This window comes from Phoca vitulina, unplaced genomic scaffold, assembly GCF_004348235.1.
Source record: "Phoca vitulina isolate PV1807 unplaced genomic scaffold, GSC_HSeal_1.0 scaffold1, whole genome shotgun sequence".
In the NCBI taxonomy this organism is placed as follows: Eukaryota; Metazoa; Chordata; class Mammalia; order Carnivora; family Phocidae; genus Phoca; species Phoca vitulina.
The window spans coordinates 52,677,436-52,694,047 of record NW_022589704.1 but is presented as its reverse complement, the minus strand read 5'-3'; the positions used below and the strand labels follow the sequence as shown (position 1 = coordinate 52,694,047).

Genomic DNA, 16,612 nt, shown 5'->3' with positions numbered 1-16,612 from the left:
TAAAATATCTAGCATGGCTATTTTCAAAATTTGGAACGTAGAGGATCCAGCAGCATTAGGATTCTAAAGTCATCTCAGAAACAGAGGTACAGATTTAATCTAAATCATCCTAATCACTTGGAGGTCTAATCAGAAATGCTGCCCACTTGCCCTGTTACATTTACATATTTTTAAGTGGGAATTCACTGATATACGGTGATAGTAGGAAGAAGTTTGCTCGGAAGCTAACCTATAAAGCCTTTAAATGAGACGAGCATCCCATAGCCTGCTTAACTCTTTCTGGGGTTCTATATAACCCTTCAAAATGCTTGGGAGGGAAACTCGTTCTGTTTTATTTCATATATAAAATCAAGGAAGCTGCCCCAAGGCACCTTGGGCATGTTTTTCCTTTATACAGTGGCCTCTCAGTGAGCCCAGAAGGCTGGACCCTGTGTCAGAAGCATGAAGCCCAGAGGAACTTTCCAAAATGGAAGCAGAAGGCTCCACCCCATTACTGTCCTCAGACTTCAATGTGCAAGAGACACACGGAGAGATTTAAAATGGAGATTTGGATTCAGGAGGCCTGAGGTGGAGCCTAAGATTCTGCATTTTTTAACAAGCGTCCAAGCGATGCCAGTGCTGCCTGTCCATGGACCAGCGCTGAGCAGCCAGGAATGCGATCTCCTTGGTGAGACCCCAGTCCTGTTCCGCCACCACCGAGCTGCGCCACCTTGGGCACATGACGTGGCTTCTCAGTGCTTCCATTTCCTTTTCTGTAAAACCAGACAAGACACAGAGGCTCTCAGCGAATTTAGGGAGTGGAAGAGAATGTGGATGAATAACTTTAGGTGCAAGCATTATGAAAAAAGTTTAAGGAGCTACTCAATGAACAGACTTTAAAATCACGAAGGACATTCTTCTCCTGAAACCAGCCAACTGGGTGCCATTGCTTCTGCTTCAAATTGCTGTTCTAGGTGGCTGCCCTCTGACCAGGCTACCGCGGACTACCTGGGCTTCTGCACAAAGTTATTTCTGAGTGGCCCCTGGACTACACCCTACGCAGCAGCAGAGTCCTCTGGAAAATTCTTGTTCCAAAGTCCTGAGTTCCATTAAAACAGTCTCAAGTCACTAAGTTATTGGATTAAATCGTCGGGAGGAACAGAAGATAATTTTCCATGCCTCTCTGATTTATAATTTATATTATCTTCTCTACTAAAATTTACCTATTGCTACCTGCTTGTTTTACACATGACAAAAGTAAGAGCTGGTCAAAATAAACTCCTTGCCCACTATCACAAGAATAATTAAGGGTGGAAACAGGGCTGGAAACAGTGTGCTTAATTCCCAGTTGAGTCGGATTGCCTCTGCTCCACATTAGGAGACATCCTCCTAAACTCTTCCTTCTCCCCAAGCTTCCTGAAAGTCACCTGCGCCGTTCTCGGTTTTGCGGCCGCAGATGGTAGTGGTGCCACTGGACCAGAGCAATACGGAACCACAGGAAGAGGAGAAAATCACAGGAGCAGGGAAGAAGCATTCCTCATAAATGAAGTAGAAGGGACTGGAATAAAGAAACATGGAGTTTTAGTAGCCGGTCATCCCCCGTCTGTCCCCTCAGAGGAGACTCGGGAAAGAATAACCAAAATACTTCCTGGGTCTCCAGATGCTCAGAGATGTTGTTATCTATTTTAATCTGCTTTCAACAGAAGATCTTTTTTGAAGTATACTGCAACAAAGAGGCCACCTTAGAACTAGGGTAACTGCTTGCCATATGATTAGGAACAGCTTGGATGCAAGGTTCACGATAGCACACAAGCTCTAGAAAGAAGCCTGTAAGCAAGAGAGCATGCCAAGAGGCAAGATCTGGACCTAGAAGGAGGAACTGCACATGAAAGGAGCCAGCCTGGATGCAGACTGATTAGCTGCGAAAAAGTGGTCATGGGTATCAAGCAAGGAATGAATTATGGAGTTGTGTGGAGAGAAATGGGCTCAGGGCAGATTTATTATGCTCCATTTCCACTCTGCTAGCAGGCTGCTCAGAGTCTCCGAGGTACAGATTTACTCAGGATTGAAATTTTACATCCAGGGACGCTATCTCAAATAATCTAATTTAGTGAGATGAGAAAATCACATCTCGTAAAACTATCATCTCTTTTCAAAGGCTGTTGAGGTATCTAGCCAGAGCATGAGCTTCTATTACAGGCGATACGGAGACAACAGACTTAAAGATGAAATTATTTTAATAAGCAATGTAACTACTCAGTATGTGTGGTTTGCTCTTTACAACCTGAACTTCATAAATTTTTATAAGGTGTCTATTTACTGTCCGGCTCAGGAGCTGCTGTGTCACTGTTGCTCAGTCAAAGCTTTTCCAAATAAAAGAATCTGGGCTGAATGTGATACATCTGGGAGAGTAAGATAGACGGCCCCGCACCTACTTCCTGTGTCTCCTCAGTAACGTTCATGTCTTCTATGCAAATGTTAAAATAAATATATTCCCCATCACTGGGAAGTGGGTTGCTCTTTTGGCCATTGTACATGCGAGAGCAGAATGCCTCAGCAGGAAGGCACTTGACCATCCTCTACTGACTCTCAGTGGAGGAGAAACGATGTGCGTGAGCATGGTATAATCATGCCAAGAAAACTTCTTCAGGACTTGTGTGTGGGTGTCTTTTAGACTCTTTGGAGAAAAGGGGGAAAAAAAAAGACAGGGGACTATTTCCAAATAACCATTATCATTTTCCAAGTGCTCATTATGTTTCTGGGGCAGGATTAGCACTTCATATATGTTATCTCACTGAGTCCTTATAGCTCTTGGAGGTATGGAGTACTCTGGCCATTTTGTAGGAGAGGCATCTTTAGCCTTGAGAGGTTTATAATTTTCCCAAAGCCATATAGCAGGAACTCGATCCAGGTGTGTCAGATCACAAAGAACAGTGTTTAATACCAGTGTTACCTCCTGACATTGCTTCTCCTCATTATTCTGGATTCTTGGTTACCCAGGAGAATACTAGGCAGAGGCAAGGACCTCAGGAAACCTCAGAAGGGAAAAGAGATTAGGAATTACAATATTTCAGAATGAGCCCCTATAAATTGTCTGGACAAACTCGTCATTTTACTGAGAAGAGACAATGAGGTGCTCACAGAACTAGTCTGGGGTCACAAAGCTAGTTAACAGCAGGAGCAGGATTTCCTCCTCATCCTACCAGTAGTGCTGCCAAAGGCAACATATCTAGTTGGGTTGATGAAGGGTTGCACAAGAGGTCGCTTTCCCTTCTCTAATTTTGGGGATTTTTTTTCACCTCACTCTCTTCACTGGCTTTCCCCTGAAACAGAATGAATGGAATAGGTAATTAGGATGTGATTAGGCAGGGTCGGGAGGAGAAAGAATATTCTGGTATATTTCCTTATCTTGAGGATCAAAGTCATCCTAGGTACTTTTTTAGGGGAAGGGGTATGAGAGGAGGAGAAATCAAATATTCAGTTAATAGACATCAGCTTTTACTATTTGCCAGATCCCTGGATAGGCACTAACTAGATGAAGCAGTCAAAGGGGTCTGCTCTCAAAGAGCTTACAGTCTAGTGAGAAAAATCAATACAATCAACACCAACCTGATCATCACAATCTAATATTGCAGGCACCACAGAGGAAACAGAAGAAGTGATATGAAAAGGTTATCCAGGAGTTTAGCTCAGGCAGGATGAGGATGCAGGGCAGCTTCTGTGACATCATCGAAGATGCAGGAAAGCAACTGCAGAACTCTGGCTAAGATAGGACACGCTGGGATTTTTGCCTTTTGGCTGTTAAATGAGATGATGTTCTGGCACATAATAGGTGCTCAAGTGTAACATGCTTAAAAAGCTAACGGGAAAGATGAGGTAATTATTCTTTCATCTTTTAGGGTGTCAAGAAACACCTACCTCTTCGCCTCCCTTTTTTCTTATATGTCCCCCTCCCCTGCTTATGGTCACTCCTCAAATTATTTTATCAATAATTCCAAAAAGGGGATAGATTATAGCGGTCAGCCAATTTGAGCTTCCACTCAATCTTGGAATTCCTTATATGTTGTTTCCGGTGGCCGATCCTCTCACATGTCACATACTTTCCGCTGGAGCAAGCGTGAAACTTCAAGGCCACTACCGAACAGTATGAATCATTAGAAAGTTCTCTCTCATATTGAACTGAAATCTGCCTCCCTCCAATCCCACCCACTAAATCTAATTGTGCCTGCTGGAACTTCAGAAAAATGAATCTACTTCTTTGTCCACATGTCATCCCTTTGAGTGTTCGTAGGCAGCTTCCATGTCAGTTCAAAGCCCTCTTATCTTGCACCAGATGGTAAAGCAAGTGACTCGTCCTGTTGCTAAAGGAGGTTAAGCAATGGCAGCATGGTGGTGGGGAGACTCCCCAGAGTCTTTAAATTTTCCCCAGAGAATTTACACAAATTCTGCTTTGTGTCTTTCTTCATGCTAGGCTGCTTCGAGTGGCTTCAACCAGTGCTGAAATCATGTTCTTAGTGCACACTGTCTTATGGTCATAGCAAGGCTTCACAGAAATAAAGAAGTGGGCTAGTCCAAGAGGCCTTTGGAGCAGCACAATCTTCTCAACTAAGCACGGGTCCCAGAGACTATTACAAATCCATCCCGTGGAGGGCCTCTCCAACAAGCATCATTATTAGCCCTATGGAACAGTTCAGATGTTGTCTTTTAAATGCTTTTCCTAATGTTAGAAAAATAAACTTGCCATGTCATCAGTAATCATCTCTTGAAAAGAGCCATAAAGTCTGACATTGTTATCTCCTCTATGCATAATTCCCTCTCACATTTAATTTGATTGGTGGTATCATTTTCCAGGTAGATATACCTTTTTGCTGGTCACCCAACTTCACCAACCCCTGCTCCCTTCGGTTACCGGGGAGCCTTCCTTATTGTTGAAGAAAGAGGTTGACATCTAAGAGGACTGTGTCAGGCTAAACATAGGGTTCCATCAAAACACGAACTTGCAATGAGGAGATGTCAAACTATTGACTTCTATGCCACCTTACCCTCAAACAATCTCTGAAGTTTTACAGATAAAAGGTTTTTTAACAAGATAGAATACTATTGCTCAGATTTTAAAATAATCAATGACAAAGTTGTTCACAGTATAATACTTAATTATTTTTAATGTCACTTCTGTTCATTATTTTACACAGGAACACTAAAACATTCTCTGATTTACATTTTTAAATGGGTCTATTGAGGTACACACCCTGAAGACAGAACTGTTACACATACACAGCAATTTTCTTGCTATAATTCTTGATAATTCAGAAATATGATTTCAAGAATTCAAATATTTCTAAAGACCAGGTTGCCTTTCCCCCATGCCAGCCAAGAGCACATTATACTGTTCCTTTTTCCAAAGCACTTTAAGAGGAAGACAACAGATCTGAGAACCTGTGAAATTCTCGACAAATTTAAACCTTGCTTATGTAAGCTATACACAGGGAGGAAAGAAAGCCTTCAAGGATTTGCAAAGGCTTACAGGGGTCTCTCTGCCAGGAGAGCAGCCTGAACGTGTTTGGCACCATCATCTGGGTCTCTACTTGGTAGCTGTGGAAAAGAGAAGACAGGAAGAGCCCAGAGCCCAGAGAGAAAGGAGCCTGTGTTTCCCATCATAAAACCACAAGGACAGGAGAAATGGCTGTTCGCAGGCTGCAGAGAAGGGAGAAGCCAGGAGACATGAGAGGGAAGAGACACTGCTGACATTCAGGAGTCACGGTGGTCCCTGTCCTGGCCTTATGGTCACTGCAGTTGGTGTGGTCACCACAAGCACTGGAGCTGTCTGAAGCTGTGAGCGGGCAAAGGCTAGCTCCATAGAGCGCTGGATAGAGAACTTCATCAAGGCATAGTCATCATCTGGGGAGCCAAGGAAAATCCTGGCTCTAAGACTTCACATCCCACCTCTTCTTTTTTTTTTTTTTTTTTTTTGTAGAGTTAGGTTTGGGCCCTGGAATCTGAATATCCCAAGTGAGCTCACAGGGATACTGAGGCAGGTGGCCAGTGGTCCCCATTGTTATGGAGAACCATGGTGTACTAAAACCTGTGGCTGAAGGCCACTGGGTAGTCAATGAGAGAACACAGCCTTGTTTTGCACCTGACAGGGCTCCACATGGGTGACTCAGAGCAGCTTAAGGAAGGAGTGCCCTGTGGTTAATGCATCATAGAGGAACTGAGCTTGGCCTGTTCAACTGGACTTTTACTAAGAACCACAGTAACTCTGATATGCATCCCGAGTTGAGAGCAAGTGTTAATCTAGGGAACTAGACTAAGTTTGGTCTGTGAATCAACTGGGATACTTACAAAATATTTTGATAAAATATTTAGATTAGTGGGTCCTGCCTCAAGCCTGGTGAGTCAGAAAACTTCAAGGGTGAATTACAGAAATCTGCATTTTTTGCAAGCCCTCTAAGGATTCCTTTACATGTAAAGTCCAAGAATCACTGTGCTAGAGACATTTTTAAGATCAGCCTAGGACCACAAGCATGAGACACAAAGAGAAGGTTATGCAAAAGAACAAGACTAAGATTTTACCTTCCACATTCTGAGTCTTGATTTTATTGCTGTGGAAATGAGACTGACCATTAAGAACCATACATATAGGAAGGGAAAAATGAAGGGGGTGGGAATCGGAGTGGGAGACAAACCATGAGAGACTATGGACTCTGAGAAACAAACTGAGGGTTCTAGAGGGGAGGGCGGTGGGGGGATGGGTTAGCCTGGTGATGGGTATTAAAGAGGGCACGTATTGCATGGAGCACTGGGTGTTATACGCAAATAATGAATCATGGAACACTCATCAAAAACTAATGATGTAATGTATGGTGATTAACATAACACAATAAAATAAAATTTAAAAAAAAGAACCATACAACCATACATGTAGTTAAGAAGGTATATATATATATATATATATATATATATATATATATATAGACTTAAATTCTTTGGTAATCCTGCATATAGTTTACCAATTATGGTTTGTTTTTTTTTTTTTAAGATTTTTTATTTATTTATTTGAGAGAGAGAGAATGAGAGAGAGCAAGCACATGAGAGCGGGGAGGGTCAGAGGGAGAAGCAGACTCCCCGCCGAGCAGGGAGCCTGATGCGGGACTCGATCCAGGGACTCCAGGATCATGACCTGAGCCGAAGGCAGTCGCTTAACCAACTGAGCCACCCAGGCGCCCTACCAATTATGGTTTCTTTGTTTTTTGGGTTTTTTTGTGGGTTTTGGGGTTGTTTTGTTTGTTTGTTTTGCTAATTATTTTGTTGTCTAAATTCCAACTTGGAAAATCCAATGCAGGTGTTAAAATAAATGCCTGTGAACCCAGGAGGATTCCCCTACAATTCAAATGCCCGAGAAGAGACTGTCCTTAAATGAGTCCACTCTGGTCACGGACCCTGGTTCCACGAGCTGGCTCCTATACCCAGACTACTCCGATTTGGATCACTTCCAAACATTCCAGGTTTATACATGTTCAGGAAGTACATTCATGCGGAAGCTACATCTTAAGCCATCTGGTCTTTTCAAAAATCATACAGCCTGATTTATATATTTTGTTATTAAAAATCCATCTGTGCTTCACATGGTTACAAATTGTCTAGAGCCCTTGTAGGGCTTACAATTCCACACCTCTATTCTCTCTTTCATTTCATTGTTCTCCTAAAGTAAACAAGGAAAGATAGAGGAGAAAATAATATATATTTGAAAAATACAGAGTAAGTTTCAAACTCAAGTTACAAAACTTAGAGTTGCACAAATTCTCTTGGCAAAGAAATCAATGTATCTGTGAGGTATTTGATATAAATTATTTAACTGTATAATGTATAATAATGGCTACCTTTATGAGTACTAGACTTTGAAAGTCCTAAGAACTTTGTTAAGTATGTTATGTGTACTTGTTTTTTCTGACAATCCCATGAAAATTTCTCTCATTGTTCTTAAACTTGGGAAACTAAGGCCCAGAGAGGTTGAGTAACTTGGTCAAAGTTACACAGCTAATAAGTGGAAGAGCTGAAATTTACATCCACAAAGTCTGACTCCAGAGGTTTCTGGATTCAGAATTCTACCATTAGGCTATATTTCTTTCCATCTCCGATAGTATAACATATGCAGGTAATGAGATGTGTAACGTGCAGGTAATGATTAAATATAATCATCAGCATTTCCAGATATCATGCAAGACCGTGTACAATGACCAATTCATTAAAATAAAAATATTTATATACATAAAATCAAAACGCCTATATTTATATACAAGTGTGTTTTTTATATACAAACAATGGCATTTTGTGCTTTGTATTCTTACTTTCAGCATTATATTTTAGGTAAAATATAAGGTAATACCTCTATTTCTAAGTCTGTGAGGTAGAGTTTTCCCACCTCTAATATATCAACTCTAAGGACATCACAGGGTCTATATAATTGCTATGTGAAGTTTAAATGTTAGTGTTAGTACCACTAGAACTTTTCTTTCCTTATTTGTAATGTCTAATTTCCTTAGGCTCAAATTTTAAACACTCTAGATTCTCTGATCTCATTTCTCCAATTTATCAATAAGGATTTTGCACAAAGAGCCCTCCTTTTCACCCTAAAGACTGAATTGTCATTTTTATATCCTTAACTCATACTTCGCAGAAATAGCAATCTGTTAAGCCTGAGATTAATCAGAATCTGAACCTTGGTTTGCAACCAGTATAAGCTGACCAAGAATCCAGGCCTCTAGACTCTGAAAACCTTACATAATGGACTAACCATCAGACTGACCACTTTAACCAATACACATTAAAAATCACAGCTCTCTGTAGAATTTGACACAATTTTAACACAAGTATATTAAGCAAAGATTGAAAAAAGAATTAGCTAAACATCCCTCACAATGGACCTTTTCTTAGTTGTAGCTCAAAGGTTCTTTTTAAAATGTCATAGTATCTTCTTAGTTGTGTTATTTAAAAAGTACACGTCACAATATGGAAAACAAACTTTAAAAAAGTTTAATCGGTTTAATTGGGAAATACTTTTCCTGATCAAAAAGTAAATAATGCAGAAATGAAACATTTTATTCTAAGAGAAAAAGGTGAGAAGCAGTCCCCAGGAGTCTTTCTTTTCCATACAAAGTTCATCAGCACATTCCCCAGGAGGTACCTAAACCGGCCCACTGGAATTACTGAGCACCCTTTTACTTGTTTTCAGATGTATACAGGGAAAAAAAAAGGGATGTGGGTCCTCAGTTAACATGGGTTATATCCATTTATCCAATTTTTGCTTTGCTGATATGATGATAGCATTATAGCATAATGGCTATTCTAGAATCTCAGCGAAAAAAGAGAAGAAAAAGTTGATTTAGCTTTGGCCTGCATAGGACAGGATATCTCTCTGTGTGTGCTTTTTAATTCCATTTCCCATTATAAACTCAGAAATGTAAACGCCTCACATATTTATATTTATTTCCAAAATAAAATGAATTTCTACCCTATTTGTTGATGATAGAACTGTCTTTATTAAAGAGCAAAGTCATTTTTCATGACGTAGGTATGAAAGCCTGGTCACCTTTCTGTATCAGTTTATATGTGTTTTAATCTATCTCTGCTATTTATGAGATCATAGAGTTGATGTGGTACCAAATGGATCAAAAATAAAAGGGTGATTGGTTTTTATTAATATATATGCCCTCTTCTGTATTTTTTCACTGACTTCTGAAAAATATGCTCATAAATTTCTTCTCAAAGTGTTTATACTATGCGGAATATCTTGAAACTGAATAAGGGTGAGGAGAGTGTTAGCTCTAAGACGAAATGACCCTTAAGTAATTTAGTGGATTTAAATTGTAATGGTATGATTATCAGGATAAACAGCCACTACTGTTTCTTCAACAACCACAATATGCACAGTATTCCACTGATGGCTCTCATCTATCATCACAATAGCCAAGTCAACCCATTTCACAGACAAAGAAACGGAGGCCGCAAGAAGCGAAGTAACCTCCCGAAGCTCTCCAAGTTGGTGAGTAGCAAAGCCAGGGTTTGACCCAGCACAATGCTGTGCCGTAACCATCATTCTACGCTGAATTTACACACCAGATACTGCAGTTCTCCACCCAGGCTGGAAATTAGAATCACTTGGGGAGATTTCAAAAATACGGATAAATTAAATCATTCCCTTGAAATGAGCTAAAAACATCACTATTTTTGTAAGCTCATGAATTGATTTTAGTGTGAACCCAGGGTTGAAAACAACTGGATTTGCAAATGCCAAGGTATAGTTGTTGTTTTTTTTTCCTTAAGAAACATGAGTCTCTGAGTGGTGCAAGAACAAAAGTTTAAATTGTTTATCTAGAACAGAAACATTAGATGAGGGCACAGAGCAGCACCACAATCACCACAGGATCCTTCTTTCCTCCCCCAAGCTGCTCCTTCTGCCCCCTGCGAAGATCTCACGCATGGTTGTCCCAGTGCTGAAGGAGACCCAGGGGGTTGTGTAATCCACAACCTCCATCCACAAGTGAAGAGACCAGAAAGAAACAGTTTTGCCCAATGTCTCATGCTCACAGTAAAGGCAGAATGAGAACTGGAGTCTCCAGCCCCCTATCTCAGGGCTCCTTTCACAGAAAAATTTTGGAAGCAACAGGAAAACAGTGGGGGCAGGGAGTCGGCCAAGGCATCTGAAGAGAATTTTAAGAACCAGAGAGAACACAGGAAAGAAAAAGAATCACAGCAGAGTGAGCAAGGAGAACAACCACAATCCGAATATAATGGGAAAATAAGAAGTAATATACAACAAAGAAATAAAACTGGCCAGAGAAAAATACAAGAGGGAGAACTAGCCATTGCAACCCTGTATCAGCAAAATAAGGAAAAAATTCAAGGGCATCACCACATCTTCCATCCCGGGTTTGGGAAGCACGTGCAGGCCTAAAATACTTTCAGAATAGAAAGTAATATGGAAACAAACACTAACTGGAGGAAAATCACCAGATAGAGAGGCAGGGGCTGCCAGAAACTCCCCAAACTGTGAAATATCATCTACTACCTTGCTCAAGTTCAAGGATCAGCTGTTTCAACATCAGCTGGGAACTCAGCAAAGCAGTACCTCTGGCCCCATTCCAGGCCTGCTAAACCAGACTCTGAACTTTAATAAGATCTCCTCACAATTTAGATACATATTCACATTCGAGAAGCACCAGCTCTACTGTAAGAGCCAGACTGAATTGTGAAAACAAGTAGCTATCACAGGCAGAAGGCGGGACTAAAGAATTAGGTAGAATTCAGTCTAATTAAATTACGTGTTGATGGGGCGCCTGGGTGGCTCAGTCGTTAAGCGTCTGCCTTCGGCTCAGGTCATGATCCCAGGGTCCTGGGATCGAGTCCCACATCAGGCACCCTGCCCAGCAGGAAGCCTGCTTCTCCCTCTCCCACTCCCCCTGCTTGTGTTCCTGCTCTCGCTGTCTCTGTCTCTGTCAAATAAATAAATAAAATCTTTAAAAAAAAAAAAAAATTGCGTGTTGATGTCCCACGATCTGCCAGGCCCTCATCTGGGTATTTCAGGAAATGAAGGCCTGAGGTGAGGCATGGTCAGCGGGGCGCCCTCAGGGGAGAATGCAGAAAGCACATATACATAAGGGAGACAATGCCCCTGTGCTCCAAGGGGCCACTCGAAGTGCTACAGGGTTTGGAGGAGCAGAAGCTGGGGTTCCGAGACGCACGGAGCCACTGCACTGACTCCCTGGCAGGGTAGAAATGAGTTATGGGAAATGGGAGGGCCTAGTCTAGGCAGAGGGAACAGCATAAGCAAAGATGCAGAACTCAGAAGCCTGCTGTGTGTGGAGGGAACACTGCCTTCTGCCTACAGCAGTGTTCTCAAACTGTTTCAAGGAGACTCAGGACTCTGTGATGACTACTAAGGGTAGGGATGGGAGGTCAGTGGGGTTGCTGGGACCCATAAGATTATATTTTCACTGTGGATTCCACCACTGGAAAATAAAATGTGCAGCATAGCATTGAGCTACCACACAAGGCACTTCTAAGAGTATCACCTACAGCCCTGCCTGGCATGCGGCAGGCACTCAAATATTCATAGAAGGAATGAATGAATGGAGTGAAGGAGTGAATCTATGAGATCAAAGTAAAAAGGTAGAGCCACTTTTGGCCTGGACTGCAAAGGGTCTTAAAATGTCAGAGATGAGGTTTATATGTTGTTTGGTAGGGCACTGGGGAAAAGTTTATTAGCCAGTGACTGAGCTTGGCTCTGCTTTAAGAAGCTTATTCTGCAAACCAAGTATAAAATGGATTGGAAATGAGAGAGACTGGATCTGGGAAACTAATCAGGAAGACATCAGGGTAGTGTCTAGAAAGAGTTAAGAGTCTGAAGAAAGACAGTCCCTATGGGAATAAAAAGGTGGAGAAGCAGGTATCATGAGACATCAGGTAGAGATGGGGTCCATGGGACTAATCTGTGAATTATATTTGGGAAGCAGTGATATTGGGAAGGTCCTGGGTGACTGAGAGAAAACAGAAATTGACAGAACCACCTCTTTTCATGTAAGAAGAAAGATGTTGATTAGAGTTTAAACCTGTTTAAGGCACTTGAGAGGAATATAGAGGCATCTCGCAGATTCAAATTGTCAATATAAAATTTAGGAGGGAAAGCAGAGATAGGAATACCACTTTGGGAAAATAATCTAGCACTAATAAAAGAACATCACTGAATAAAAAGTAACCTGCAAAAAGGAGATCTATAAAGCAAAAAGGATCAAGAGAAAACTGCAGAAAAAAAAATGAAAAAGCAAAGGTAGGATGAAAAGGCAATATTGAGACACACAGGAAGAGACAGGACTGGGGGAGATGGTAAAATAGAGATGGTGAAAGGGGGGGGGGGGTGTTACAATAAAAACCCAGAAGTAAAAAGCAGTGGGAAACTGGGACAAACATGCTCATTGTCCTTTAGATCCTGGAAGACACAGGATCTTATAGGAACAGCAGAAAGCCAATTTTGCCCTTTACTTCTGTGAGCAAAGATTTTCATAAATGAAGCAATTACTCCTGTGAGAAGTAAACTAATTGTTCATATTTTTAAATATAAATTGTTGCTATTAAAAATCATGCAATGCTATCTTCAAATTCAGCTGGAAGAAAAAAAAAATCTAAAGTAACGGGAGGCAGTTGAGGGATTTAAGACTCTTATCTCTTCCATGGTGGGAGCTCCACACAGCATTATTCTCCGTAGACATTTCACATTTTGGAGGTGTGTTTGTTTACCTGCATTTTTTTTTTTTTTTCTCACTGAGCCAGGTCATTAACCTGAGGAAAAGAGCGCTGAGAACACCTGGTATACTTTTATAAATCCTCATATAATAGTTAACACTTGGTAAAGTTATCCTCTAACTGCTGACAGGTCTCTCTAATTGGCCATGTTTGGGTGACAAGTACTAATGACAGTTCCTTCTCTGGTTTGATGGCAGAAGAGACACCTCCCTTGGTTTCCTTTCTGCCTCAGTTCAAGAAGGATACGTTAAGTTCATTCTCTTTTTGCTCTGTGAATCTGTGTATTTGGTAAAATGCTATAAAATATCCACGTACTTTTCTTCAATATAGATGCTGCTTACTGGTTAAACTTCTATAAAGACATCCTTACTTATGTAATGTAAAATAATATAATGCAAATGAAGTACATAAGGAATTATGCTGCAAAACATTCCAGGGAGGGCAGTAATTTTTCCTTTGTTAGGAGAATTCACCTTCTCAAAAGCATTTTACTACAAATGCATCCAAGAGAGGTCAAGGAGATCTACAAGAATAGCTATTTGATTTGTGGTTTTCTTTCCAAGCTTCCTCAAATCACTTTTGGAAATGAGTAGCAGTGTGATTTATAAATCCACAAATATTTGATTTATGGGGATAGAGAATCTGAACTACAACCAACACTTTTGAGTAAATAAACATTTTTTTTTCCCACCTTAAGAGCCTCAAGTAACAAGAGAATTCCAATGCAGCATTTGCATTCTAAGGGCATTCATCTATTACAGGGAAGGGGCAGCACATACTCAATGCACAGATGGCATCAAAATAAGATGAAAGGACTATGAAAACCGGTGAAATAGGATCCTGAAATATTTAAGGGAGTGCTTTCAAGCCAAAACCTTTAACTTTATCTGAGATGTAGCTTATTGACTTTATGAAAAGCCTTCTTTTTAATTTGATAAATGCATTTTCTACGGCTTCGTGCATTGTTCTGAAGCTGCCGGTCTCCAAGCTTGAGGCTGGACCCTACATAACACGAATGTTTTATTTCTTCTATTTGAGCATTGTTTGCTACATCTTAACAAAGTTTGCATTCACCTTGGTGTGATGCTCCTGAGCAAAGCAAAACCAGGGAGAAATGCAAACCACATCTCTGTATGAAAATAAAATGAAGATGACGTTTCCTAACCCAAGAACTTCTGAGAGCATTCTAAAACTGTGTTTATTTTGTACTCATGGGGGCCAAGGGCTTGATGGCAATTTATTTTCCTTGAAGGACTACAACACTCCCCCATCCAGGTTCACCATAAAAACTGTTTGTCCTCCAGAGCCTGGGGAAGCATCGTCCTGCCAGTTCTCCCTTCTTCCCCCACGGGCCCCCGCAAATAACAGTGGCGAAGCAGATGGTCCTCCCCCTCCCCTTCGCCTTGTCCCTTCCGCAGTCCCACAGTGTCCTCCCATCTCGCACTGACACCTTCACCCAGCGCCCCCGCCCCCACCCCAGGCTCCCAGTAAGTGCAAACTTTGGGGACCTTCTTTCTGCCTCACCGCCCCCATTTCCCCTTCTTTCAGCTGCAGAACTCTCTCAGAACCCCAAGTTTCGACTCCTATCTTCCTCCCACATCTCCCCAAACTACCCATTTCCCTGTAATGAAGAGAGAGACGCCCAGCCCCAAACTTCCCAGCTCAGGTGACGGAGGCACTGCGACTAACCACAGAGTGGCACTCTCCTTGTCCTCTTCCCTTTTCCATCCTCCCCTCCGTCCTTGGGAATCGGAGCCCCGGAGCCCACACTGGGGACTCCTTCTCTCCTTTGGCTTCCACGACCTACTCCTAACTCCAGGGGCTCACAGGAGCCTCACGCCACAGCCCGGGCAAGCGGCGGCTCCGCATCCTCCTCTACAAGTGGGACCGCCGGACAAAGTGCAAACTCCAGTGGGAGGGGGCTCCCGGCCATTCCCTCGAGCGGCGCGCCCCCGGGCCGGCTCGCGCCCGGAGGAGGCGGGCGGGCGGGCTGGGGCGGGAAGGCGGCGCGGGTCCCAGGGGCGCCGGGCTGTGCTGGGCTGGGCGCCCGGAGCTTACCTCGGCGCGCCGGCCGCTGGCGCGTGGGGCAGTGGCTCCTCCAGCCGGGAAGCTGTTGCTCGCGCTCCGGCGGCTGCGGCGGTCCCGCCGGGTCTGCGCTGGGGCTCCGCGCAGACGCTCTCCCGCTATCTATTGCAGCCCGGGGCGGCGGCGGCGGCGGCGGCGCCGGGGACAGCTCGGCCCGGCGCGGCCCCGAAACTGTCCAACTCTGGCGGGCGCCGGGCTGAGGCTCCCGGCGGCGGCCCCAGCGCTGAGCGCCTGCGCGCCCTGCCTCGCCCAGGTGAGGGGCGTGTGCCTGGAGCCCGCGGGGCGCGCCCGGCCCTCTGGCCCGGCTCACGACCCCGGGGTTTGGACCCGCCGACGCCACCGCCGCGCGCCGAAGCTGGTGAGGGTTTACCAGGCAGGCACTTGCGAGGCACACACACTAGGGCGAATGAGGCGGGACCGTTCGGGGGCCCGTTGCCACTGCAGAGTCTCCCGCAGCATCGCTGCCTATAAATCCCGCCTTTCCAGGCGTGCGCGCACTGCGAGGGAGAGGAGGCTCCGTCCCGACCGGGGCTCCGCGCGGTCCTCGGCCTCGGGGCTCCAGCCCCTGCAAGAATTCTTGGCAACGGCCGAGGTCCCGAAACCCGGATGCCAAGCGGCGTGGTGGGGCGGATCTGTCAAATATTAGACAAGCCAGAGTGAAACTCTCTTCTTGGAGATCGTCAGACCAACTATTTGTTTTTCCTCTTTGACCAGCTCTCGGCTCGAAGACCACACTGAACAGCCTGAGCATTTTTGGCGGAGCCGGGAAGGCCCGCAGCGCGGAAAGCATCGCAGCCGCGCCGCGGATCGGAAAGGCTTGCGGGTGGGGGGCTTCTGCTCCTCTGGATTTCTTTCCGTGTTTATTTAAGTTTTCAAGACTAAAACATGCCATCGGTTACCCCGATGTGGGGCATCTGCTGAAAGTAGTGCAAACAGCCAAGGTGCTGGGTTCTGAAAGGGAGAGCGCTTGGAAAGAAAACATTTAAAGGGCAAGGAAAAATAATTTTAGAAGAGCAGTTTTATGAGATTACTTCTTTGGCTGGAGAAGTTCAAGAGTAATAAATGACAAGAGAGCTGTGCTATAGAGCAGAGATTTTTTTTTTTTAACAAGTGATTTTAAAATATTATTCTTTGGTTTTCTTCTCAGATGATTGACACTAACTCCATCAATAATTAAGCCCGCAGCTGTTAATGTCTTGGCATAATCGTCCAGAGTAAATATCTTAGCGTCCAGCCAAAGCCGGTGCTG

The 16,612-nt window shown here is 43.5% G+C and overlaps 1 protein-coding gene across 1 annotated transcript in view; it reads right to left on the bottom strand.

The window, feature by feature from the left end:
- Positions 1–15,513, bottom strand: part of ZNF385B (zinc finger protein 385B) — a 384,484-nt gene extending 368,971 nt beyond the window's left edge. Inside the window, 1 exon segment of the mRNA XM_032407112.1 lies at positions 15,337–15,513. The gene's annotated coding sequence lies outside the window, so the exon portion shown is untranslated.
- Between the last annotated feature and the right edge of the window lie 1,099 nt (positions 15,514–16,612).